Genomic DNA, 25,929 nt, shown 5'->3' with positions numbered 1-25,929 from the left:
CTGGTAGCCCGATGTGCCTTTGCTATGTCTCAAGATATATGCTCCAGTGGTTTTTACGAAAATTAACTTTGAAAAATATATATTGGGCTACATTGGCCTATATATATGTTGGAGCCCAAATGTAGCCCAATGTAGCCCAATGAAGCCCAATGAAGCCCAATGTAGCCCAATGTAGCCCAAAGATGGCCGCCAGAGACAAAAAAAACAAATGTAGCCCAAATATCAGCCAGATGTAGCCCAACTATAGCCCAGTGACAGAATGACCAATCAGCTTCGCAAACCTCCGTTACGCAAAGCGGAGCGCTGTTACAGATATATATCTTTTTTTGAACGTTAATTTCTCAAAATCCACTAGAGCACATATATTGAGACCTAGCAAAGGCACATCGGGCTACCAGTCCCTAATATTTTACCAAGTTTCGTGAAAATCCATTCAGCCGTTCGATTATTATTATTATTATTTTTTTTGCCCCGCGGGGCCCTTTTAAAGCCTCCACATCAAACCTAGGGGGTCAGCGAGGATCTACTATTCCCCCTTATGGTCATTTGCCCCTTCGCTTTGGCCTCCTCTTGTCTCTCGATCCTACCGAGAGACAAGATGGCGGCCGCTACGGACTGTTTGGAATGTTGACAGACGCCGGAGAACCAATCAGCTTCGCTTCACAAAGCTCCGTTGCGCGAAAAGTACGCGTCCTGGAGCGCTGCCCGGTCCGCTGTTACAGATATATATCTTTTTTTAAACGTTAATGTCTCAAAATCCACTGTAGCACATATATTGAGACCTACAAAAGGCACATCGGGCTACCAGTCCCTACAATTTTGCCAAGTTTCGTGCAAATCCATTCAGCCGTTCGGGCTAAAAGTGAGGCCAACCGCCCTATGGAAAACTCAATGTTAAAAACACGTTTTGGGACCCCCTTTTTTCTCGGCCCCCCCTTGACGAACCCCCCCCAAATTTTCAAGGGCTGCTCAGAAACAAAATGTGCCATTTTCCTGAAAATTTCAGCCAATTCCGTCCACAAACTCCAAAGTTATTAGACATAGAATTTTCAAAAATCCCATAGAGAAAAAATCCTAACTATATATACCTACTGGCGACCGCCAGTAGGTAATATATATATACATATACATATATATATATATATATATATATATATATATATATATATATATATATATATATATATATATATAATATATAATATATATACATATCTATATATTATATATAATACATTCATATCTATATATATATATATATATATATATATATATATATATATATATATATATATATATATATATATATATTTATATATATATAAACACAATACCTTCCCTTGCAGAAAGAATGAGCCGCGCTCGTGACACTGTGGTTTCAAACCATTTTTAATGAGCAGCTGCGGGCAGTCCTGACGCGTTTCATGCATCCAGTGCACTTTCTCAAAGGTAAGCCCGGCCACCGGAACCAATTGTGAGTCCACGGAAATGTTCGTGCATTTAATTGTTTGCAGCCCTCTGGTGGTACGTTTTAGATATTAAGTTCTTGGTGCATGCTGGTATCCGTGGTTTGTTTCACATTGGTCTCAATGATAATCCCCAGTTGGTGGTGGCAATTTCTCATGCTGTCCGTGGCAATTTTTCATGCTGTCTCCCAGGAAGCGAGGTCTATCCTGTGCAGTGTTACCCCTTCACAGTCCTATTTTCGAGGCTGACAGGGATCATGCCACATTCCAGTACGTTGCAGCGTCCGTTACCCTGTTCGTTTTACCGAATCATCAAACATGGTTCAGGGATGGGTAATGATGGCGCACTTGCTGGCGGCGCGTTGCTCTGCGGCGGATCCCAAGCCGCTGAATATGAACACAATACCTTCCCTTGCAGAAAGAATGAGCCGCGCTCGTGACACTGTGGTTTCAAACCATTTTTAATGAGCAGCTGCGGGCAGTCCTGACGCGTTTCATGCATCCAGTGCACTTTCTCAAAGGTAAGCCCGGCCACCGGAACCAATTGTGAGTCCACGGAAATGTTCGTGCATTTAATTGTTTGCAGCCCTCTGGTGGTACGTTTTAGATATTAAGTTCTTGGTGCATGCTGGTATCCGTGGTTTGTTTCACATTGGTCTCAATGATAATCCCCAGTTGGTGGTGGCAATTTCTCATGCTGTCCTTGATGTCATGAGTGATGTCACTGACCATGTCATGAGTGATGTAATATGTGACGTCATCAGCAGTGCATTGCACGCGCAAGTTATAGTGAGTCCAACTAACTATAACGTGGGAATTTCAATGGTTTTATGCGAGTAAAATTTCCAGCTAACTATAACTGGTGTGAAATGGTTTTTTCAGTGAATTTAATAGGTTTTGTAAATGCTAATTCCTAACTATAACTAGTGTGAAAGCTATGGTTTTTTCAGTGAATTTCATAGGTTTTGTAAATGCTAATTCCTAACTATATATAGGGCCTCAAACCTATGTTTTTTTCAGTGAATTTCAAATGTTTTTTAATGGCAAATCTCTATAGCTATGAAATATAATATTTTTTATAATGAATCCTATATTGTATATTTATGTAATACTACTTTTTTATGTATATTGTTAATGGTTTTTTTTGTTGTTTTTTTAAGGGCTCCCGGTGCGCGTACCGGTGAGCGCACCGGTAAGCGCAGTGTTGGGTGCGCCCCGGTGCGCGTACCGGTGAGCGTCCCGGTAGCGCTATTGTCGTGAACGAAAACATCATCGTGACGTATCGCGTAGCCGCATGATGCGTCTTATGATGCACTGCGTAAGCGCACCCGGAAGCGCCCGAGCGCATACGATTGCGCAACGTAAGCGCCCCCGGGCGCTCCCCGGGGCGCGTAGCGTAAGCGCATCGGGTCATGTGACCTGAAAATAACACTTTTCATTGGTTCAGAACAGTTTTTTTTCCAAATGATGAAAGCCCCCACCTTTTTTCCTCATTCTCACTTTGGACTTTGACTGAGGAAGACCTGTTTGTACAAGTGAGAAATGGCTTCAGTAGTAGCAGCAGCAGGATTATCTCAGCCACCACCACCACCACCACAAGGACCACCACAACACCACACTGCTGGTGAAGAAGAAGAGGAGGAGGAGGAGGAGGAGGAGGAGGAGAGGTGGTTCCTGCCAGAAGATAATACCCCCTATAAACCGAAGGAGCATTTTGTGTGGGATTTTTTTTAAATCCCAAGGGGACAAAAGAATGTGAATGCGGCAAAAGTGACATGTCTGATCTGTGGCACTGTACTTTCCAGGGGGAACCCTGCAAAAAAATATTCATTTGGGAATCATACAATGATGCGCCACATGCAACGCCGGCACCCAAACAACTATTCTGCGGCAGAGGTCAGAGAACTGACCAGAAACCCTCCCCAATCTTCTCCAAGCACCTCCAAAAGCAAACAATCCACTCCATCGGGTCCAGAGACAAGGGAGATGGTCCCAAACATTCAAGCCCAGTTTGGGGATTTTAAAATAATTTGTATGTTTTGCGGGACTACAATTTCATATGGAGAGAAAAGTATAAAACTAATCAACCGTGCTGGAGACAACCACAACTGCAGAAAGAAACCTTAATTTTTTCCTGATTTTTTGCACCAGTTGAGCCATTTACAATTCCCTGTTTTTCATTTGTCCCCATAAAAATTACAAAAAAAATATAAAATTGTTCATAAAAGCCCAAAAAAATTAAAAATGTTCACAAAAACAATAAAGAAAATATAAAACAACAAAAAGAATAAAAAACAGTTCTTTTTAGAACTACCTCCAATTTATAAAAAAATGCAACATTTTAAAAAAACTCTGTCATTCTTTTTTCTCCAGGGTAAGCGTACCGGTACGCTCCCCGGTGCGCGTACCGTGCGCTCCCCCCGCGAAAATTGAAAAAAAAATTTTTTTTTTTGCCCCGTGGGGCTTTTTTATGGCCCCCACATCAAACCTAGGGGGTCAGGGGGGGTCTACCCTGCCCCCTTTTGGTCATTTCCCCCTTTGTTTTTGCCACCTCTTGTGTCTCGATCCTGCCGAGACACAAGATGGCAGCCGCTCCGGACTGTTTGGAATGTTGACAGACACCCGAGAGCCAATCAGCTTTCCGCTCGCGTACTCGCGTAGCGCGGTGGTACGCGCCCCGGTGCGCGTACCGGGGCGCGCTTATAGATATATATATATTTTTTAACCTAAATTACTCAAGATCAACTGGAGCACATATCTTGAGACATAGCAAAGGCACATCAGGCTACCAGGCCCTACAATTTTGCCAAGTTTGGTGGAAATCCATTCAGCCGTTCGGGCTAAAAGTGAGTCCAACCGCCCTATGGAAATTAACATGGGGAAAACATGTTTTGGGACCCCCCTTTTATCTCGGCCCCTGCTTGACGAATCCCCCCCAAACTTTCAGGGAAGGAGCGGAGCTGGCCATTTTCTTCAGCCAATTCCGTCCATCAACGCCAAAGTTATTCCCAATAGAATGTTGCGGATTTCCTATGGAAAACAATCCTAACTATAACTACCTACTGGCAAGGTAAAATATATATATTTATATATATCCTTGCACTCATTCACCCATCCCCCATCCACTCATTCGTCATCCAATCACTCATTCTGTCACTCGTCCGTGCAACCATACATTCATCCAATCTCTCACGCAGTCTTGCTTTCACTCACTCGCCAACCCAGAAATACCAAATCTCAAATGAATAACGAAACATTTTAAATAAAAAAAAGGAACGCTGATGTTTTCCTGCTCACAGTAGTCATTCTACCAACCTCAAAGGGTACAAGTCTGAGTGAACCGTCGAGGTTATAAACCTGTGATCTTGGGGCAAGCACAGATCCAGTCAGGTCATGCATGATTGCACAGGAGCCTCGAGACAGACTTGCCTATGTAATAATATAAGTCCTTAAACCGCCGCAAGACTTACGCTGTGAGCTTAATAGTTTTAGGTATTATCTTCTTTAGCTTGTTATATTAACTTAATTACTATGTTATTTACGAGGTTGCATTTTAAAGAAAGGACATTAAAGGTGCGTTGCAGAATGTACGAAATGAAGCTGTCTGTCTTCTGCATTGTTTTAAATAGAAAATGCTGGTACCTGAAAATCACCAATTCACAATTTCTTTTGCGAACTGCTCACAAAAGTTTTGCAAACTGTTCACAGGGTTGGTACTGCGTCCAGAGCTGCCCAGCCACAGTATTATTATTATTGTAAACCAAGGCTGCCTCGCTGCCAGTGCCACGTTGCCTCGCGTATTCCAAGCCCGCCCGTGCCACAGGTGCACGTAGGTGCCAGGTAGTTTTGCTAAGCCAAGCTGCCAGACCGGCCCTGCAGGTCGGGCGCTGGAAATGAAAGTGGAAGCGCCGCGGACCCAGGGAGGATCCAGGCCAGGGTTTGCCGCCCGCCCGCCGGGCGAGGTGTCACTCGCACCTCGTGCACATTGGATGAAAGTTTGCAGCCGAGGGAGAGACACACTTGTCTGCGCACCTGTGCGCCTGGCACAGAGAGGCATCCATCCCCACCGCCGCACGGCCACACTTCAAAACAACTTCCCTCACCGCAGGAGCCCGCGAGGGAGGCGGGCGAGGGCGAGAAGGAGGCTGGTGTGAGGGAGAGTCACAGCCGCGGCGGACCCACGGAGCAGGTCTGTGCAAGGGGTGCGTGGAAAGGGAGTGTGGCTGGAGGTGCCGTGCGCTCTTGTCCGGGTGGAGAGGCGGATATTGCCACAGGTAGCGCTGCCAGCTTGGCGGCTGCAGACGGAGGCAGAACAGGTGCCCCTGTAGACATGAGCATTGATGAGTATACGTTTCACCTGCGAACTGTCTTCACTTCTAAGCTCTTAGTGAACAATATGATTCTCCTGTTCAAGGCTAAGCAGACAACGTGTTCAGGGAGTGAGGGGGGACTCCCATATGGCACAACAGCTAGCTGAAGCGCTTCTAGGCGCTACGAGTCAGACCGGAATGGTTCGAATAATTATCATCTTCAACACAACTCTGCAATTGTGGTTTGTTTATCAGACGCTCCTAATTTTGACGGGTTTGGAAAATTAGGCGCAGGGAGAAAGTTCGCTTTTTCACATGAAAACAGTTTTGGTCGATTGGGGAGGCTGAGATTCAAAACCGGTTCTATTTGAAAACTTCGCCCCATATACTGCTAGGGCTTTAAATGGGCCGGTACTGCCCGGTATTGAGTACCAGCACTTTTTTATTTTGAGAGGAAGAGTAGCGACACTTCAACAGAGAGACGTAATACTTTTAATTGGAGAGTACTGGCACGTCTCAGAAACAAGCAGGTACTCTGCTACAGAGTACCTGCTTTTCTATTTTTCCATGTCAAGCACTGCATACTCCTAAACATAGCTATTAGACCACAGCTTTACACGGACGAGCATCTGGGCCACATATTTACTCAGCATGGACAATAAGTGCACCTAGTTTGGTCACTATGCCACAGCGTCACCTCACCTGTCCAGTAGACCTCACCCTTCCCCAGCTCAGCCCCTTGTCCATGTCTGCACCCGGCTTAGCCCTTTGACCGCACATTACTACCACTAGGCCACATCTTCTCTCTTTCTCTTCTATAAATGTAGCTGCTAGAGCACTTCTTCTGCCCACTCAGGCACTAGATCACCTCTTCTATAAATGTAGCCGCCAGACCACATTGCCCCTAGAGACACTAAACCTCAGCTACTGACATTCTAGCCATTAACCTACATCTTTACTGTAATGAGCCTCTGGACCACATCACGTAAGTGAACCACTAGAGCATCCCATATGGGCCAGTAGAGCACAGCATCGGTGCCTTTAGTCACTAGACCACGACTTTAGCCTGCTCAGTCATTAAACCACATCTCCAGTCTGCATAGTCAATGGACCACGCCATCAGACTCCTTAGCCACCAGGCCTCATCATCGGACTCCATAGCCACTAGATCTCGTCATCAGACTCCTTAGCCACTAAAACACATCTTCCACTTGTTTAGCCACTAGATGACATCTCCAGCCTGCTTAGTCGCTTCTGTCATATCTTCAGCCTCCCTAGCTACTAGTCTACATCTCCAGCCGTCTTAGCCACTATACCACATCTCCAGCCTCCTTAACCACATCATCAGCATGTTTTATCAATAGACCACTTCGCTAGCCTACTTAGCCACTAGCCTACCTCATCGTTCTCCTTGGTCAGTAGACCGCATCTTTAGCTTCCTTAGCCAATAGAACACATCATCAGTCTTCTTAGCCAGTAGACCACCTCTTTAGCTTTCTTAGCCATTGGACCAGATCTCCTTAGCCACTAGAAATCGCCATTAGTCTCCTTAGTTGCTAGATCACGTCATCAGGCTCCTGAGCTTCTAGACCACGCAATCAGTCGCCTTAACCATTAGCCCTCATCTTCAGCTTTCTTAGCCACTACACCACATCATCAGCCCCCTTACCCACTGGACCACATCATCAGCCTGTCTTATCACTAGACCACGTCTATAACCTACTTAGCCACTAGACCACATTGTCAGTCTCCTTAGCCACTAGACCACGCTATCTATCTCCTTAGCCACTAGACCACGTTGTCAGTCTCTTTAGCCACTAGACCATGTTGTCAGTCTCCTTAGCCACTAGACCACGTAGTCAGTCTCCTTAGCCTCTAGACCACGTCTATAACCTACTTAGCCACTAGACCACGTTGTCAGTCTCCTTAGCCTCTAGACCACGTTGTCAGTCTCTTTAGCCATTAGACCACGTTGTCAGTCTCCTTAGCCACTAGACCACGTTGTCAGTCTCCTTAGCCACTAGACCACGTTGTCAGTCTCCTTAGCCACTAGACCATGTCGTCAGTCTCCTTAGTCACTAGACCACGTAGTCAGTCTCCTTAGCCTCTAGACCACGTCTATAACCTACTTAGCCACTAGACCACGTTGTCAGTCTCCTTAGCCACTAGACCACGTTGTCTATCTCCTTAGCCACTAGACCACGTTGTCAGTCTCCTTAGCCACTAGACCACGTTGTCAGTCTCCTTAGACACTAGACCACGTCGTCAGTCTCCTTAGCCACTAGACCACATAGTCAGTCTCCTTAGCCTCTAGACCACGTCTATAACCTACTTAGCCACTAGACCACGTTGTCAGTCTCCTTAACCTCTAGACCACGTTGTCAGTCTCCCTAGCCACTAGACCACGTTGTCAGTCTCCTTAGCCACTAGACCACGCTGTCAGTCTCCTTAGCCACTAGACCACGTTGTCAGTCTCCTTAGCCTCTAGACCACGTTGTCAGTCTCCTTAGCCTCTAGACCACGTTGTCAGTCTCCTTAGCCACTAGACCACGTTGTCAGTCTCCTTAGCCACTAGACCACGTTGTCAGTCTCCTTAGCCACTAGACCACGTTGTCTATCTCCTTAGCCTCTAGACCACGTTGTCAGTCTCCTTAGCCACTAGACCACGTTGTCATTCTCCTTAGCCACTAGACCACGTTGTCAGTCTCCTTAGCCTCTAGACCACGTTGTCAGTCTCCTTAGCCACTAGACCACATCTTCTCCTAGCTAGTCCAGTATTACATATATTGTTACAGTTCAGATTCTAGATCATATCTTTCACTGACTTTGACCCTCATTAAGAAAATTACAGTATTCCCAACATGGACATCACAATTAGTTTAAGGCTGAATTGAGATGCTGAGTTGTGTAGGAGCTCTGACCTCAGGGTTCCCTTCCCCATTCACATTTCTCCAGGAGAAACCTGGTGACATTTGCTTTTGGAAAAGGGAGCAGAATGGTTGAAAAGCATGTCAGAGTAGCTGAAAAACATGTGGGATTTGATGCGCAAACACCAATTTTGCTACTTTGTACTCAGTAGGGCCCTGTAATCCTGCACCTTGTAATTGCGGATCCCTTGGTAGAGGTAGCGCCGGGTGTGAAACTACATAACATAACGTTTATTTGTAAAGTGCACGTTCACCCGTAGGCATCTTGGTGCTGAATAACAGATGTTTCTTGGTACCCAACTCAATGGGGAGAGGATGTGGTCTCACGGCTAGACTGCCGACTTTGGAGCTGGGAAACCAAGGTTTGAGCCTCAGTGTTGACTCCACAACCTGTGATTCAGAGTAAACCACTTAATCTCCCGGTGCCTACTCAAAAAATTAATGTGTCCTTGTGTAACGTAACCAGTGCTCATGTAAAGCGCTCCAATACCTTTGGGTCGAGTTCGCACTATATAAATCTGCAACAATATATAAATAAATGGTAGCTCACAATGAGGCACTTAGACAAGATCTTCTAGCTCCATAGCCATAAATCCAGATCTTCACACAATTTAGCCAATAGGCCTCAACTTCACCTTCCATAATAAGCATGTGTTTGCCTGACTACAGGTTTACTACATAGAATAGTGGAAATACTTCAATTACTTACTGGTAATTTAAAAGTTCATAAACTGTTATGTGCCTTTATTGCACTGTTCAAAGGTGGCAACTTTGATGTGCAAGGCTTGTCTGCTGAGGAGTGCCAACTCTTCCATCTAGGTTCAAGTAACAGGCTTTTGAATTTGGCAAATGTTTGCTTAAAGGGTTCCATTTAAAAAGTAGTTGCGTTTTTAGGCGTTATTAGCGTAGACATCAGAGAAACACGTTGACTTAACCAGTCATGACACAATTGCATTATATTGTATTGCAGCATTTATATAGCACCTACTACCCCTATGTTGGGTGCTCAAGCACTTGCCTGCATGGTTAAAGTGCTAGAATGTGTAAGGTTGGGAGGATGTTGTCCTTGTTTTGAACCTATGTGAGAAGTGTTTTCATGTTTAAAGGTCAGCGCCTTGAGACCCTCACCGGTGAGTAGCCGTGCTATACAAACACCCAATAGATTGATGTTGTATGTGATTACCACCTAAGTGCCATTATCATGTAATAGGACACAGTGTGTAGCAATGTGGTGGGTGATGAAGTGTGAGAGACAAAGACACAATGTTATGGTTTTCGGTATGCTGGCAGCTTTGAACAGTTCTGCGGGTCCCTTTATGGCATTTCTTATGATTATAGTTTGCTTAGCTAGTTACTGCACAGGGTTGTCTAATCTTAGATTTTGTGTATAATTGAAGTCCTACGTTCATTTATTCTATCTATGTTTTGGCAGAGAAATAGGGTAGAAAATGATGTAGCTGGTGAGATTCAAAACAGCCACTTTGAACAGCGCCAACAAAGGAAAGTGCCAGGTGTTAATTATTGCATAAGAGGCCTCTTGCCAGCAATTGTGAAGGTCACTTGGGACTGGCTCACAAAACATTTAGGACTGGGGATATTTCATGGCTATGGTGATAAGTTAAGGCAATGTTTGGTGTATTATGAAAGCGGGTTTCTGGAGGTGGTGGTGAGTATGAATGTTTCTACATGTGTTTTGTGCTGCATTTTGTAGTGATGGGGATGTCTTCTGTTGTTTACATTGCAGTCTTTTTCAGCTGTATTATTTCAATGTGAAATTTTGTTGCACTGTGGTTAGTGTGTTACATCTTGTTTGACTGTGTTGGTGTATTGTGCCCTAATAAATTTGGATTGTGTTATGTTGCTTTGTGCATGTTATTGTGTTATGTTATGTTGCTTACTTTAGATATTTCTACAAATGTTGCTACAATTCCAGCCAAAAGCAGCACATGCCTTGAAAGTTCCCCTGAAAAGGCACCATTTACCACTGTCAAGAAGGTAAAATAGTGCAGTTCCAGCTCCCTGGCTATTTTAGACGCCAGCTAGTCCAAAACTGTGGCAGAGACCATGTCTTAAATTAACACTTGCAGTTCTCACTTTAGGTAAAACAGTCCCAGATGTATTACAATCTTTTTATTTCTTTATTGGATGTTCACAAAACTTAAGAGTAAAACAACCAACAAAACCGGCCCAAGCCCTTGATTAAACCTATTTATAAACCACCTATATCCTGAAACATTTGTGAACAAGAGTTCTTGTTTGGAAATTATAAGCGACCCTCAAACATCAAAATAAAAAAGTAAACATCTTGTTTTTCATAGTGAGGATGCCATTGTTTGCCATCCTCAAACTGCATCTGTGCTAGACAGCAATGTCATAATTACTGGCATCGATTCTTGGGAAGAGGAATGGGTCTAGGGGCAGGCCAGTGTATCAGGGTTAGGCATGAGGTCTTGTTTGATTATTAGAAAAGTAAAATCAGACTTCTCTGCAGAACTTAAAAAAATAAGCTCTAATGTTTTTGACAACAAACCCTGAGAGCTAGCCTGAGCTAGCCTTGAATTAAACCGTGTGATCAGGTGTGGCACAGTACAAGCATGGAATAAAAAGTATTAAGGGCAGTATCAGGTAAACAAAATATGCATTTTCTGTTCTTGCCTGGTGTGAAGTTAAGAGGGCAGGAGCGTAATGTAAAATCGAAAGATAACAACAAGGGGTGTGGGTGTAGGGTTATTGGTTGAGGGGAGGTGAAACTGTACTCAAGCAGCAACCACAATTCTTGTCAGGGTGAAACACAAGCAAATCTCAAATGTGTAAAGCATTTATTCAGCACTTTAAACAGTAAAAAAGTGAAAACACAATACATCAAAAATCCCACCCCAATGTAGAAAAATGGAGTAAAATGTAATAAATCATTTGAGACCAAAACAACAAAAATCTAATCAGTAGACCCGGAGATATGCAGTATTAAAATCTTAAGTGGAAATAGTGTTTAAAAGCACAAAGCACCAACTGCGGTTATCTCTTCCTGAAGGGTTGGGACAAAGTCACAAGTTGAGGCTGAATGTGATGGAGTGTGAACCAAGTTAGGCCCGCTAAAAAAGGACTGTAAAGCCTGGTTGCGGAGCAGTGAAAGGTCCAGCATCGAGGATGCATTGCGTAGAGGAGGCTTGGGGCTACAATACAAGATTCTTTGTTCAGGATGCATGGTGCAGCTGCTGTTCTGAGGAGCTGCAATGTGAGGTCCTGTGACGAGGATGCGTTGCGCAACAGCAGTTTCGAGTGCCTGCGATGAGAGATCCTGCAACGAGGATATCTTGTAGTTGCAGCTCCAAGGAGCTGAGAGGTCCTGTGTTTGGCAAGCACCACGCAGCAGCAATTCCAATCCGAGGCAATGCGTTGCACTACATCAGTTCTGCTGGGACCCAGTTGGGCTGCTAGAGCCCCTGCAGGCCCACTTCCAAGGGTTCAGCACTGGGGTGACACCACTGGGGCGACACCACTGGGGCAAAGACTCATAGAAAACGGAGTTTAGGTGCTTGTTTCGGGGTGGTTGGAGCACCTTCTGTCCCAGAGGCTCTGACCAGGAGGCCAGCTAACTAGCCCTTGGAGTAACTCTGGTGGTCCTGACTTCGAGATGAGGTAGCAGAACAGCAGAGCAGAACAGCAGTCCTTCTGAGTCTTCCACAGACCCAGAAGTGTACTGAAGAGTTGGAGCTGAGGGTACAATATTTGTACTTGGTGCCAACTTTGAAGTAGGAGAAGGTGCTGGTGGTTTTCACCCCAAATGTGTTTGGAATTTCCTGCATCCCTGCCCTGTCCCCAGCTTGCCTGGGGGCACAAAAGACTGGTGTGAAACCCCTTTGTGAGTGTGCTGAGGCAGAGACTTAGTAATGTAAAAGTATGGTAGGTGAGAGCTCCTCCCCCTATCAAGTCAGAGATGGCTCATCCTGCCAACACCTATTCCCCCTTTGTCTCACTATCTGGGATCAATACACAACTACCAACTGCCAGCTACACCTAGCCATGTGACGCTGGATACAGACTGCAGTCACCAAATGGTTGGGTCAAGAAAATGGCAAATTTCTAAAAGTGGCAATTTCAGAATTGTGACTTAAAATCCAACTTTACCATTAAATATCGTTGTAATTACACTTCTTTAGACACCAAACTCTACATTCCTACCTGCTCCCAAAAGAAAGTTTTCACTTATTGAATGTAATAAGGTAACCCCATGTTATCCTATGGGAGAGGCATCCCTTTCAGTAGTGAAAAAATAATTTAGAAGTGTTTCACTACCAAGACATGTCAATGTTAAAAGTATGTGTCCAACTTTTTAAATACAATGCACCGTGCCCTGTTGGATGTTTAGGGCCTAACCTATAAGATACTTTGTATGCATTAAAATGAAGGTTAAGGCTTGGCAAAGGGTTTCTTTTGCCAGGTCGAAATTTCAGTTTTAACTGCACACACAGGCTGCAAAGGCAGGCCTAAGACATGTTTAAAGGGCTACTTAAGTGGGTCTCACAATCAGTGCTGCATGCCAGCTTGTAGCATTTAAATTACTTGCCATGTCCCCAGGGGGTACCATTTTACTAAAGACTTACAAATACATTAAATGTGCCAATTGGGTGTAAGCCAGTTTTACTATGTTTAAGGGAGGGAGCAGAATCACTTCAGCACTGGCTAGTAGTGGTAAGAGGTGCTGAGTCCTAAGGCAAACAAAAACAAATTCAGCAAAAACAGAAGGAGTAAGGCAAACGGTTTGGGGGAGGCCACCCTGAGGTTGACAGATCTAACAGTGTGGATAAGATGCCCTTCATGACTTACTGCCACCACACTTCTTTAGTTTGTAATATTTTACATCCTTACATTTCAGTACTGCTCTGTTAATGTAACTGAGCGTAAGCAGATAACGTAGACACAATCTGTGTACATGGTACAGTTCCCTGGTCTCTATCCATTGTTATTGCTAGCTTTGGTTCTTATGGGCTTTCATGCTTGTTCTTATGTTTCAAGAAGCATTGGCAAACCCAAAAGGTCTTCATGTTGGCTGCTAACTTTTTGGCTTTGTCTGTGCTTTTGTTTTGTCATGGTTATTACAAACGGGAAACGGCTTTTACAACGAAGCCGTTTCCCCGAAATCTTTAACCACGCATGCAGTACAACGCATGCGTGGTTACAACTAATGCCTTTACCACGCATGCCTTTACTACGATGTTTGTAGTAAAGGCATATGTGGTAAAAGTAAAAAAAAAAAGGGGGGGCTTGGGGGGGTCTCCCCCCCAAATAAAACAACTCACCTTAAGTCACGTCGGCATCAGAGTCGATTAAGAGAAATCGGTAAAAAAATGCCGTTTTCTCTTCACGACGTATGACGTCACCACGCAAATAGTCGGTGAAAGGTTTATGCGTGCTAAACGAATTCCGTTGTAACGCATGCGTGGTAAAGGCATGCGTTGCAACGGAATTCGTTGTATCATCATATATTCATTACAAACGTTATTGTTAGGAACACTTGTCAGTCTAAAAAGAATTGCTACAAGCAAAAATATTTTGGACTCAGAAAGCACACATTGCTACAGTAGTTCCTGGTACTGAAGGAAACTACATTGTGAGTGGATGTGGTCCTTTCGAAACGTCAGAATGCCATGACTCACAGTGAAGTTAGCAAGTGGCTGAAGTGGTCGGGCCCAATGTCCTATGCTGTATGCTGTAGTGGGTGGAAGAAAAATGTGAATGCCTTATTATCAAAACAATAGATGAAGATAGCTAGCTAAAAGCTCCTATAACTAACTATGCTACACATATAATATTAGTAAAATGATAAGGTTTTGGCTCACGCCAGACCTAAACATTGGAAGGAATACACAGCATTAGGAAAACAGAGCTATGCAAAATACTTAAACATGTTATTTTCAGAGATTATACCTTTATTAGGCTAACAATAACTTTTAGTTGCTCGTATTCTTCCTCATGCAGTTTACTAGAGAATATCCCTTCCTGTATGCACTAAGCAGTAGCCCTAAAGGGCACATTTGGGAATGAAAACGGGAACATTAGGTATCGGGGTGGGATCAGTGCTTAATGTAAGCCAGTGGTTTCTGGCGCTCGACACCTGCACTTAATTGTCAACACCATGCTTCTCATAGTCCACCACATGGTGGTGCTGTCTGTCTAATTTAAAGATGAGCACAACAACAGTTGTTTATTAATTCAATATACATAAAAAAATTACTATTGACTGTGCCTCAAGCTATTCTTATAGCTTTTGGGGCCTGGTATGGACTGAATTGTCACACTTGTAGGAGTGTGATGATTACTAATTGTGCTGGTACTGTGCCATTGGCAGCGCTGGGAGGGGCAATGTGTGGTGCAAGCTGCAGTAGCCTCCTGACGAGAGCCTTGGTACTTATTTGTTTACAAATTAAGTACTGGACCATGGGATACAGCTTAAGGCTTCAAGAGAGATAAGATGGGATCAGTCTGCAGTGGAGTAGCAACATTAATTTTAACATGCATGGAAGCAGAGATAGGCATACTAGCCTGAGGGATTACATTTTAGGTGGATGTGCACTGGCACAAAGCAAAATGCAATCACTCAAAGTGAAGACAGCCAATGACTGTAGTGGTCTGACACACTCTGTCATGCTTGGGTGGAATCAAAATGTGACTAACACTTGAACAGACAACAGATGAAGAGGGCTGGCCAAAAACCTCTCTATAAAAATATAGGTTTGCATTTTTATTATGATTTTTTTAAACCTGAGTCTGGTGAGCTAAAGCTGTCTGTAGTTCAGGCCTAACAATGGCCCCCCATCCACTGTTTTGAGAGTAAAAATAGGTATATTTGGGGTGCAGTGGGTCCCTCACACGCTGGGCCCAATACACCTGCTGCGTTATTGATGCTCCTGTAGGCCTGCGATAACAATAAGTGGCAGTGAAAAAAAAGTATGAACAAAGAGCGGTCGACCTCCAAGCTGGGGAACCGGATTCGAGTCCCGGCAACTACGCTCAACATCCTGTGATTCTGGGCAAATCACTTAATCTCCCTGTACCTAAAAAAATGAATGTGTCCTCATGTAACAAAACTGGTGCTCATGCAAAGCGCTCTGATACCTGATGTCTCGGGTCTAGTTCGCGCTATATAAAACTCTAAAAAAATAAAAAGAATGTAAAATTCTTTCCTTTCACAACTACACGTAGAGAAAATGTTTGCTACATATGCAACAGGTATACCAACAGCCCGGATATGCAGCCCCAAGTCCACAGTCCCAGGGCATGTGTGTGGGTGGCATCAAACTGGAGGCGAGCGAAAGACAGGTGTAGATTCCTGTTTACTCCCCAAGGCAAACGCCTACCTGGTCGTGACAGCTAGCAGCCTGTAGGATTTGTTGCTTTGTTTAAAGTTGTATCTGATCACCTGGATTAAGAATCAATGTTTTGAATTCTGGCTCGTGATGTGTATGAATGAATCATGCTTTTCAGTGCCACACCACAAAATGAGCTTCTTCTAAGTGTTGTCTCAAAAGGCAGCCAGCACACAAAAGAACTCACAAATCCGGTTTATGAGCTAAATGTGAAATGATTATAAGCGTCACTAACATCCAGGGATGTACACTCCCAGGTAAACACCAAGGGCCTGATTCAAAATGTAGTGAATCTTCTGAGCAAAAAACCTGATCTGGAGGTGCAAATTCACTCACCCTGATTGACAGACTTGGGAGCAGTGGCCGTTTGCACCCACAGATCAGATTTACCACTGGTGAGCAAAAACGAGAGTTGTGCTTTGTGCATGGGGGGATTTGTCATACCAAGTCTAGTGAACACCCACAGACATGTATATTTGTCCAGATTCATAATAGTATGCAGGGTGGTTCCCACACTGAAGGCATAAGGAAATGTAATCTTTTCAGAAACGAGACTATCTTCTGAGTGTGAAAGGAAAGGGTGCACCCCTATAACTCATGGGTTTGGAAGGAAATATGTTTTTCCACAGAAAATATGTTTTATCCTTGCAGAACATCAAAGTATGCATATGTCCGATAATTCCCTGAAGTACTCCTGGTGGCCAGGAAGTGTGTATGAAATGTACTGTTGGATTAATTGTCCATGAGTACGTGTTGTATTCATTATTTATTTATATGACATGTACTTAGCATGCGCCCTGTGTTCTTCGTTATGCATTCTTTGTATAGTGTTCTGTTAAGGGCAGTTTGAAATCTAGCAAGAAGTCGGTACTCGGAGCAGAGTGGTTGTTAAGCTGCTCCTGTCTGATGAATAAATCTATTTCATGACCCACATCACAGTGTTTGTGATATTTACATCCCATCCTCGTCGCCAAAAATGTGATGTAAATATCACATACACTTTGATGTGGGTTACGCCTATTGCATTTTGTGATTCCTTGAGTGTATTCAAGTCATAGATTTTATGATTAATTTGTCGACACATTTGTGTGTGAACAGAACCCCATAGCAGTAGAATCTGAGTTCCTTATAAGAAGGGAAAACGAAACCCGGTATGCCTCTGCTGGAGTGCTTGCAGCGGGTGAAGGCAGCGCGTGTTCATAGCCTTTTCAACTCTACAGTGTGAACAAAATGATTTTGGTCTTTTGCTGGAATTGTGTTCAAAAGTCGAGAGAGTGGATGCAGATTTATTTTACTACCAGTTAGTTTTGTATTTTATGAAGGTTTCCCAGAAGTCCTTTCGGCAGGCCTGTTGGTAGGAGTTAACCTGCTGTAACTAAGAATTCTTTGGAAGTGTCCCTACAAAGGCAGGCTCTCCCTACGCCGTGTGGTGTTGAAGCTCGGATTCCTGTCCTCAGGCTCTGTTGGTGACAGTGATGCTCCCAAAACAAGAGGCTCTTTTATTTCAAGGTGACACCGCCCGCGGTTTTCTGCAGGGCACGGATTCTAGGGGACTGGGTGCAAGGAGACGGTGAGGTCAGTCATACGACTTGTTTTCAGTGTGGAATCCTCCCAAACAACCAAGGTGTTCACTCCTCCTCCTGTTTCACCAAGCCTGCCTCCAAACATTGTCACAAGACTGAGCACACGTCTCCTCTTCCCGTGCAACAATCTGTCCTCTGCTTAGCAATTGGCCTCAGTCACAGGTTGATTTGACTTCATTACGAGTTGTCAAAAGCTGGAAACAGACTGGTGGCAAGTTCCCAAAACCTATTACCGGGTGCCCTAGCCGTATGCCTTTGATCCTACTCTAGTGGAAAAGTAAATGCAATAAGTGGGCTAGGAAGACACCATTTAAATTCAGATTGTATACACATTGGTACACAAGTGGCACCTGGCAATGGTCATGTGGGCGGGGCTTCATACTTGTGGCCTGCTATTACAGCTCCAGCTTTATGCATACAGCAAATGTGAAGCACATTCTATCAATGCGTGAATCAGGTAAAGGCTGGCACGTGGTGCTTTAAAGAGCCTTTGACTGATTTGCCCAGACTGGGAAAAGCTTTACAGAGACATCAACCGACGTGCGCACACCAGCGAAGTGGCTCAGAAATCTTACACTACAGTTTACGGGTATTTTTTACGTCTTTAACCGGTTGCCAGAGCATATGCCATGAACAGGCAAAACATACACAGAGGAAGGGATTTTTGGTGTTCCCCTTTCAGTCATTGCTTGCAGAAAGCATCTTTCACATTTTGATCAAGGTGGAGTAGCATTTACATTTCAGTGTTAACCGCAGGCTGTCAGCCTGCTTGTCTGTGGGTGCCTACCACCCATTGAGGCGCATAGACGGCGAAGCCAGTACCCCTGTACTGCACTGGGGCGGTTGTATGACATCACAACGCATGCTTTTACCACGCATGCCATTACACCGCAATTTTGCGTTGTGGGGCGCTGGATAGTGGAATAGTTTAATTTTCTATTCCAACTCCAGTCCCCGTGGATAGTAGGGAAGGTGTTGGATTGAAAATTAAACTATTCCCTATCCTACAGCGCCCTTTTGTAATGGTTGTGTTGTAATGGTAGTGCGTGGTAAAAGTTGCGTTGTAAAGGATGTTCCCCACTGGTGCTCATCTTTGCTCCTGAAGTTGATGTTGTAGCAACTGTCACTTTGAACTTAAATGTGTTTTTGCTCTTAAATGTCAATTGCGCTTCTAAGACCGATTCCACACTCCTGCTGATACTGCATCAATGGCGAGTTTGAGTCTTAATCTGATTTTTCACCTAAGTACGATGTAGCTCTTTCATGTAATACCACAGAGATGCTTCATTTACACCTAATTGTGGTTTTGGACCCCAATGGCTTTTTGCTCATAAGTGTGATTTGTGCTCCTCAATGTGTTTCAGCAGTCCTCCTGATTTTGCGCAATGGTAGTTTTGCACCTTAAGGTGATTTTGCACCTAAACGGGATTTTTGCTCTTACAAACGTTCACGCTTTTGTTGATGTTGCTTTAAGTGTGGTTTTGCAAATAAATGTATGTATGTAAATTGTGTTTACACAGCATCAACCTAGCCACAAGACAGTGGAGCATTACATATTGTCAAAAGGCAAAGATACAGTCAACGAGTGATGGGGTGGGATGCTGGGTTCTGAGAATGGAGGTGATTTGTTAATTTATTATGATGAGATTTTGCTCCTCGATTTTTCCCTTCAAATGTTGTGATGTGATTTTTCATCTAATTCTTTAGTAATTTATGCTTATAAAAATATTTCCACATTCTTGATGACATTTTTATAAAAGGTGACTTTGCATTCTAATGTGATTTTGCTCATGTAATACACAGTCCTGTTTCCGTTGCACTTGCACCAAAGGTGATTTGGCACTTACAGTTGTTTTGTCTGTGACTGTGATTTGTCCTTCTGAAGGGCTTTCATGCTTATGCTGATGTTGCACCAGAGGTGATTAGGCACCTCATTGTGCTGTCTGCCAATTATGAGATCATACTAGTACTCATTCTTGATGCTTGCTTATATACATTTTCTCTCTGTACTGATTGATACCCCACGGCTGCATATAGAAGCATTTTATACTGAATCTGCTTCTCGGCAACAAGAGCCTACACATCCTTTGCATGATCTTAATATAGGCACTACATCTAAATCAAAGAGTTTCATTAGGATCAGACTATAGGATGCTTCTAAGAACACATCAGAGATCCTATCAACTCGCCCCACGCACCTAACCCCATCCTCAGTCTATCCATATTTTTTCTCGAACCACAAACAGAGATGCCCTGACAACCAACCCCGAAAAAATAAATCTGTGACAAATATGATAAAACTGGCCTTATGTTTTTTTGTTACTAAGGATATACCCTCCTGGACTGCTATGCAATGGTGTTTCTTTTTAGTCTCAAACAACAGAAACAAATCAATAAGGGGTCAACTTGCTTTCGCAGGTTTCCATAACCAGAAACCTGCGCTACACATCACTCTGTATGAAAATGGGAATGTCATGAACCAGTCCTGCACTATGAAGCTCCCTATCTTCATCACAATTTTTTTATATTCAAAGTCTGTTTTTATTTCACCCCCCAAAAGGGAGTACGCATAAAGAAAAGGTGACATGTACACAGCGATAAGCCTACAACCCCCAAGGGGCCGGCCGCGTCAGAAAAAATGCAATAACATACTGTGCCTGCATGGCCTGCGTTCTCATCAATCTTTTACACAGCGTTCTGCCTACAACCCATTCGGGCCGGCCGCGTCAAAGAATAGAGATAGCTTTTCACCATGCCTACTAGTCACCGCCCTTGGTGCCGAGCCCTTGGGGCCGGGCGTAAACCAGAGGTCAGAACCAAGAAAACTATCGGACCATATCGGTCCAACTCATCACAATTTTTTTGATACCTGAAGTCCATACAAGATTCGACTAGAAGCAACAACTCTGACACCATGCCCACCATCTGGACTGACTATTACACCACTAGAGCACCAGCCTCCACAATGCCAATATCACTCCTTCTGCTCCCCAGAAATGAATCCGGACACCATCATGGCAGCATAAACCTATGGAACAAAGATTCTCCTACACTGAGCCAAATCAAAATACTGACAAGGACCAGACTACAGCTCTTCTGGTTTCCACCACCTCTCCTTGATGCAGCCTCCCTGTCAGCCAATCCACGGGTCCATTACAGCTGCATCAAAAAATAGCACTGGAATGGTTTCTCCACTGAAGGACACAGAAGGACAACAAGTAGTCATTGTTCAGACTAGACATGCAATTACTTGCTTCACAGTTCATGATATCCTTAATACTGGCAAAAAAACACACTTTTATCCACTCCCCAAAATTAAGTGATTGACATCAAAATGAAACTAGACCACCTGAAAGAGATGCTAGAAACTTTGCAAAGAGCACCCTTCATCTTCCTTCCACCAGCACTCTACTGCAGGGGGATGTTTGTCCAACCTTCCCTCTGTTACACCCTGTGTGCCACACCTGCACCTGAGCACAATAGTCAAACTAATCCCAATGCTTTGGAGCATTCCTTCACACACATTTCTTATAGTGTAACACACACACCTGAGTACTCTGCGGTCACAGGTCCCACAACACATCAAATAACCACAATTTCCAGAGTTAGATTTCTTATCCAGTGTTTGACTAACCTACCCATGTACCTCAGGAGAGTCACCTAATTGCAAAGTGACCAAAATCCTACTCACCTCACCAAGCTGACGTCTGCCCCATGGGTCTGGGGTCTGTAATGCTGCTTCCACGCATTAGCAGCGGCGGCTCCTCCTTTATGGCAGAGGAGCATCGCCCCACCTGCTGCGAGTCCCGCGGGCACACACATTAATAAAATGGTAATAAATACCATTTTATTATAATGTGTACAAGGCTCGCGCTATTACATCGCGAGGGCAGGGGGTGGGGCTGATTAGTGCAATTGCACTATTAATCCAGCGTGCATGGCAGATTGGCCAGCTGTCTTGGCCAATCTGACATGCACACTTCAGAGCCTGCAATCCCAGGGCTGAGAAACAACTGAGGGATTGCAGCTGCAGGCCCCCACCCTCAAAATGAGCGCTGGGTTAGCCTGCTCCAACCAATCTTAGAGCTGCGGTGCAGCTACAGGATTGGTTAGGTTTACGTTGTACAAGGAAGTCCTTCCCTTTCCGCCTCAGTCAGCGCAGAAGAGTGCGCCAGGAGGACGAAGGAGACTACATCCAGAACTTGCATGCCAACAAGCCAGCATATATGGTGAGCGTTTTGTGCATCGCGCACCATCATATTGTAATGTTGCCGGCAGCCGCTGCATATGCCTACAATCAGTCGCTGACCTGGGGCGATTAAGCTAACCGAAACATGGTTCTGATCACCCTCTGAACAACTCTCTTACCACAAGGATACTGCATCCTCCAAGGAACTGGTGAGGGTTTGCCTTTGTCCACAAGCCGCTCCCTAAATGCAAACAGATTAACACAATAAACTAAACCCAATGTCAATGCCCTGCAGTGAAGATTACAAACATAACTCCTAAACCACTGAAGCTGAATATCTTATATTAACCACCTAACATTAGAAAGGTTTTTATTAAAGGTTTCCTCCACTGTGAAAAAGAAGACACCGTGCCATCCCTCCAAAATATGTCTGGCCATAAAATATCCTAGTACAACAGTGCACTTTCCTTACCCACAATAAGGTTCTACCCTGGCCTTTATTTTCATAAACAAACACCACATGCCCATCACTGATCCCACCATATTGGATTCATCAGACCATTTTCTATTCCTTTTAAACTCTTGAGTTTAATGCACCCTTCCCCTGCTGAGGCAGTTCTTGAATAAATATAATGCCCATACATAAAAGGCACAGAACGAGGTTGCACCGAGAAACATCACAAACAGACTGTTGCATGTGTGCATGCCTGTGTATTGGCACTTTAAAACCAGACTGATTGACTTTGACAGTGCTTTTGTAGGCATGACAATGTACAGGTAAAGCAGTAGTCAAAATGGGAAACGGTCTTAAGCATGCGTCCCATTTCCTTGTAAGCTGAACAATGCCTGAATATCCACGCATATGCAGAGTCCACAGCGTCAAGGGAAACACGCACAGCTGAGGCATGGTATGGTGCCCCTTACCAAAGCACTCCCTCTCCCCTTGTTGGGGAAGGATCCAGTAGGTAGGCCTTGGAGTCTCAGAGACCTCTCTGAGAGAGTTCACTGCGTAAAGGGATGATACCACTTCCCCTGGGATCACAGCTTACCGGACCTTGGACGAGGTTTTTACCCGTTTACCGGTTTGTGCCCCCTTCACCCACCCCCCTCTTTCATGCTCTCACTCACCCTCCCCTACCACTTCCCCTCTTTCATTCTTTGTCTACTTCCTCTGCTCCTATCCCCAATCCCCTTTATCTCTCCCCTTGCCTGCTACGCCGCCGAGCCCCCTGTCCCTTGTGCCCCTTAACTTAGCACTCCATCTCCCCTTGTTGAGGAAAGATCCAATTACTTATACCCTGGAGTCTCAGTGTTCTCTCTGAGAGAGTCCACAGCACCAAGGGAGCCACTCACTTTTGAAGTATGGTATGGCGCCCCTTCCCAAAGCACTCCCTCTCCCCTTTTTGGGGAAGGATCCAGTAGGTAGGAATTGGAGTCTCAGAGACACCTCTGAGAGAGTCCACTGGGTAAAGGTAGCCTCTCACAACGGAGTTGGGGCAATGATACCACTTCCCCTGGGATCACAGCTTACTGGACTTTGGACGCAGCTATCAATCGTCTACCGGTTTGTACCCCCGTCACACTATCCCTCTTCGTTCATGCTGTGTCTCTCACCCTCCCCCTCCTCTTTCTCTCCTTCATTCGCTGTCTACTTCCCCTGCTCCTACCCCCTCCCCTGAATCTCTCCCCTTCCCTGCTTTTTCCCTTACCCATATGTCCTTATTGTTTGTCTCGACCTAACATGTAACTATGTAGCTATGCTCTAACAACTGTGTAACTTTTGTAACGATGTAACCTGCAACTATGATCTGATACTCATGTAAAGAGCTCTGATACCTCCGGGCATAGCCAGCGCTATATAAAACCTTTCAAATAAATACATTTAAAAAAATGCCTTAACCACGCATATGTTGGGTTAAGGCAGTCGGTGTTCTAGCTGGCTTAGAAGATGAGCGGGACGAGGAACCAGAGGCATGCGGTAGGAAGGACGGACTGGGATGCAGCTGGGTACGTTGGGCTGGGGCTGGGTGGAGGTTTTAAGGGTAGGCTGGTTTTAGGGCTCGATCGGGGTCGTTTTTAGGGAGCGAGTTTTAGGGCTCAGGTTAGGGAGCGGGAAAGAGGCAGTTTTCAGGGCTAGGTTGTCATTTTTAGGGCTCAGGGCGGGCAGAAAAGGGGCACTTTTCAGGGCTATGGGGCAGTTTGTTATGGTTCAGGGCATGGGTGCTGATGTCGGGGTAGTTTTTTGCGCTAGGGGGGTCAAGTTTTAGGGACAGGGTAGGGGTTAGGGTAGTTAATAGGGCTGGGGTGGGTAGATTACACCGCAGTAGGGTCGAATTTTCGGGCTCAGGGGAGTGCCCGGGTTGGATCTTTACCATACATATAACTTTACCAATCATGTCTATACCACGAAAGTTGTTGTAAAGGCATGTGTGGTAAAGACACGGTTGTTTTAAAGACCACGTGGTTAAGGCATGTGTGGTAAACGTATACTCCTCGCAACATGGCCACCTTTGGTCATTAGACCTTTCTCTGTGTTCACACCTCTTAAGCCTCCCAATACACCTATGTGCATTCTACTTTGTACTTGGAGGTTCCACACTTGTCAGTTGATGGTCTGGTCAGCTGGCGAGGTGTACTGCTCTGCTGTGCTAACTTAATAAATCTATCTTAATAACCTGAAGACGTGTCCTGCTACCTACTTAATCTACTTACAACATTATGCATGGTTTCGGCATGTGTGGTTGTCATACAATTGTCACAATATCTCAGCCCGATGGAGGCAATTCTTAACATATCTCTGGTGTGACGAGTGGAATTGCTGGCTTGTGCTACCTTAGCCTTAGCTATCAGCATCATTCCTCAGTACTCGAGTGTTGCTTTGCATGGTATTCCTTCCACAGCATTGACTGTTCTTGGATTTGGCACTGGTGGGAAAGAAGTTCCCTCTTCACCGAGTCAGACAGTACATTGCCAGATGACAACATGATTCATTCAGCCAGTCTCTGTTTTCTTTCATTTGCCCCGTTGCCATGATTCATTTCATATGAGATCATGTTTATGTGGAGCGAAAACATTTCAGAATGTGGCTTACCAACAAAGAAGAGAGTACTTTAGACAGCAAAAACCCATGCCACATTTACCATATAGAAGAAAATAAAGTTATTAACAAACCAAAACGTATCGCATTTTCATGAAGCGCCTTTTATGTTTTTCCTAAGTTCCCATCCATCTGTCTAATGCACAGCTGCCAACTAACCAATCCACAGGCAGTTTTTAAGCCTATAAAACTTAGCGTTGTGGGGATTTGTAGTTTTGTTCATAGTAGTAAAATCATAGAGTTAACAGGTCTCAGCAGGCAAACTGCTGTTGGGCAAATAAAGGGGTACAGAAGTGGTAGGAGGTAGCACACATGCCCTGGCGCACGCCATCATGTTCCTCCTACAGCACATCACTGTGCTCCCCCTTCGCACATCAGCCTGTGCCCCCTGATGCAGAGCACTCTTTGTAAAGCACATACCACTTTGCTCCAGAAACTATATTTCGCTCGAAGATCCCCAGATGCTCAACAGCCAGCGGTATCCTGATGTACACACTCAAGATGCATGACTATTGACCTGTGTACTTTGATGGCTGTATGTATGTGTTTAATGTTCTGATCATTAAAAAGGAGAACATATTTTTGGTCTGTATCCATGGGTCCCTATATGGGCGTTGGCTTTTGTGGAAATGTGTGTTGGTCTTTGTTCATTGGGGCTTGCATGTTTGTTGGACCACGTGAAAATATGGACTTTGACTGTGTTTCTTGTGCACTCATACATTGTGTACATTTGTGCGTGTCCATGATATAAAAGCAAAGACTATTGGCTTTATTAATGCTTGTTGTTTCTGTTATCACTGCACACCGCCTGACTCGCGCTGTTGCAGTTTTCTCGTTTATAAATGGGTTTATTCAGGCAGTATCACGTGGAATATCTGTACAAGCAGGATATGTATTTTGGGCACATGCCAAGTATGTTCCTGGCTCCTTTTCTACACTTTCAGGACTGTTTGTCACCTTCCTTGGTTTCTGAGCCAGTGTATGGTAAAG

At 44.5% G+C, this 25,929-nt stretch overlaps 1 protein-coding gene across 1 annotated transcript in view; it reads left to right on the top strand.

Annotated features, from left to right (window-relative positions):
• Nucleotides 1-5,433: 5,433 nt before the first annotated feature.
• The window catches only part of LOC144829539 (synaptotagmin-like protein 2), a 739,182-nt gene continuing 718,686 nt past the window's right edge, over nucleotides 5,434-25,929 (top strand). The window contains exon 1 of the mRNA XM_078688777.1: nucleotides 5,434-5,655. The gene's annotated coding sequence lies outside the window, so the exon portion shown is untranslated. The remainder of the gene's footprint in view (nucleotides 5,656-25,929) is intronic.

The sequence above is a fragment of the Lissotriton helveticus genome, chromosome 4_1 (genome assembly GCF_964261635.1).
Source record: "Lissotriton helveticus chromosome 4_1, aLisHel1.1, whole genome shotgun sequence".
NCBI classification, from domain to species: domain Eukaryota; kingdom Metazoa; phylum Chordata; class Amphibia; order Caudata; family Salamandridae; genus Lissotriton; species Lissotriton helveticus.
Note: the sequence above shows the minus strand (reverse complement) of the source record. Positions and strands in the feature narration are given on the sequence as shown.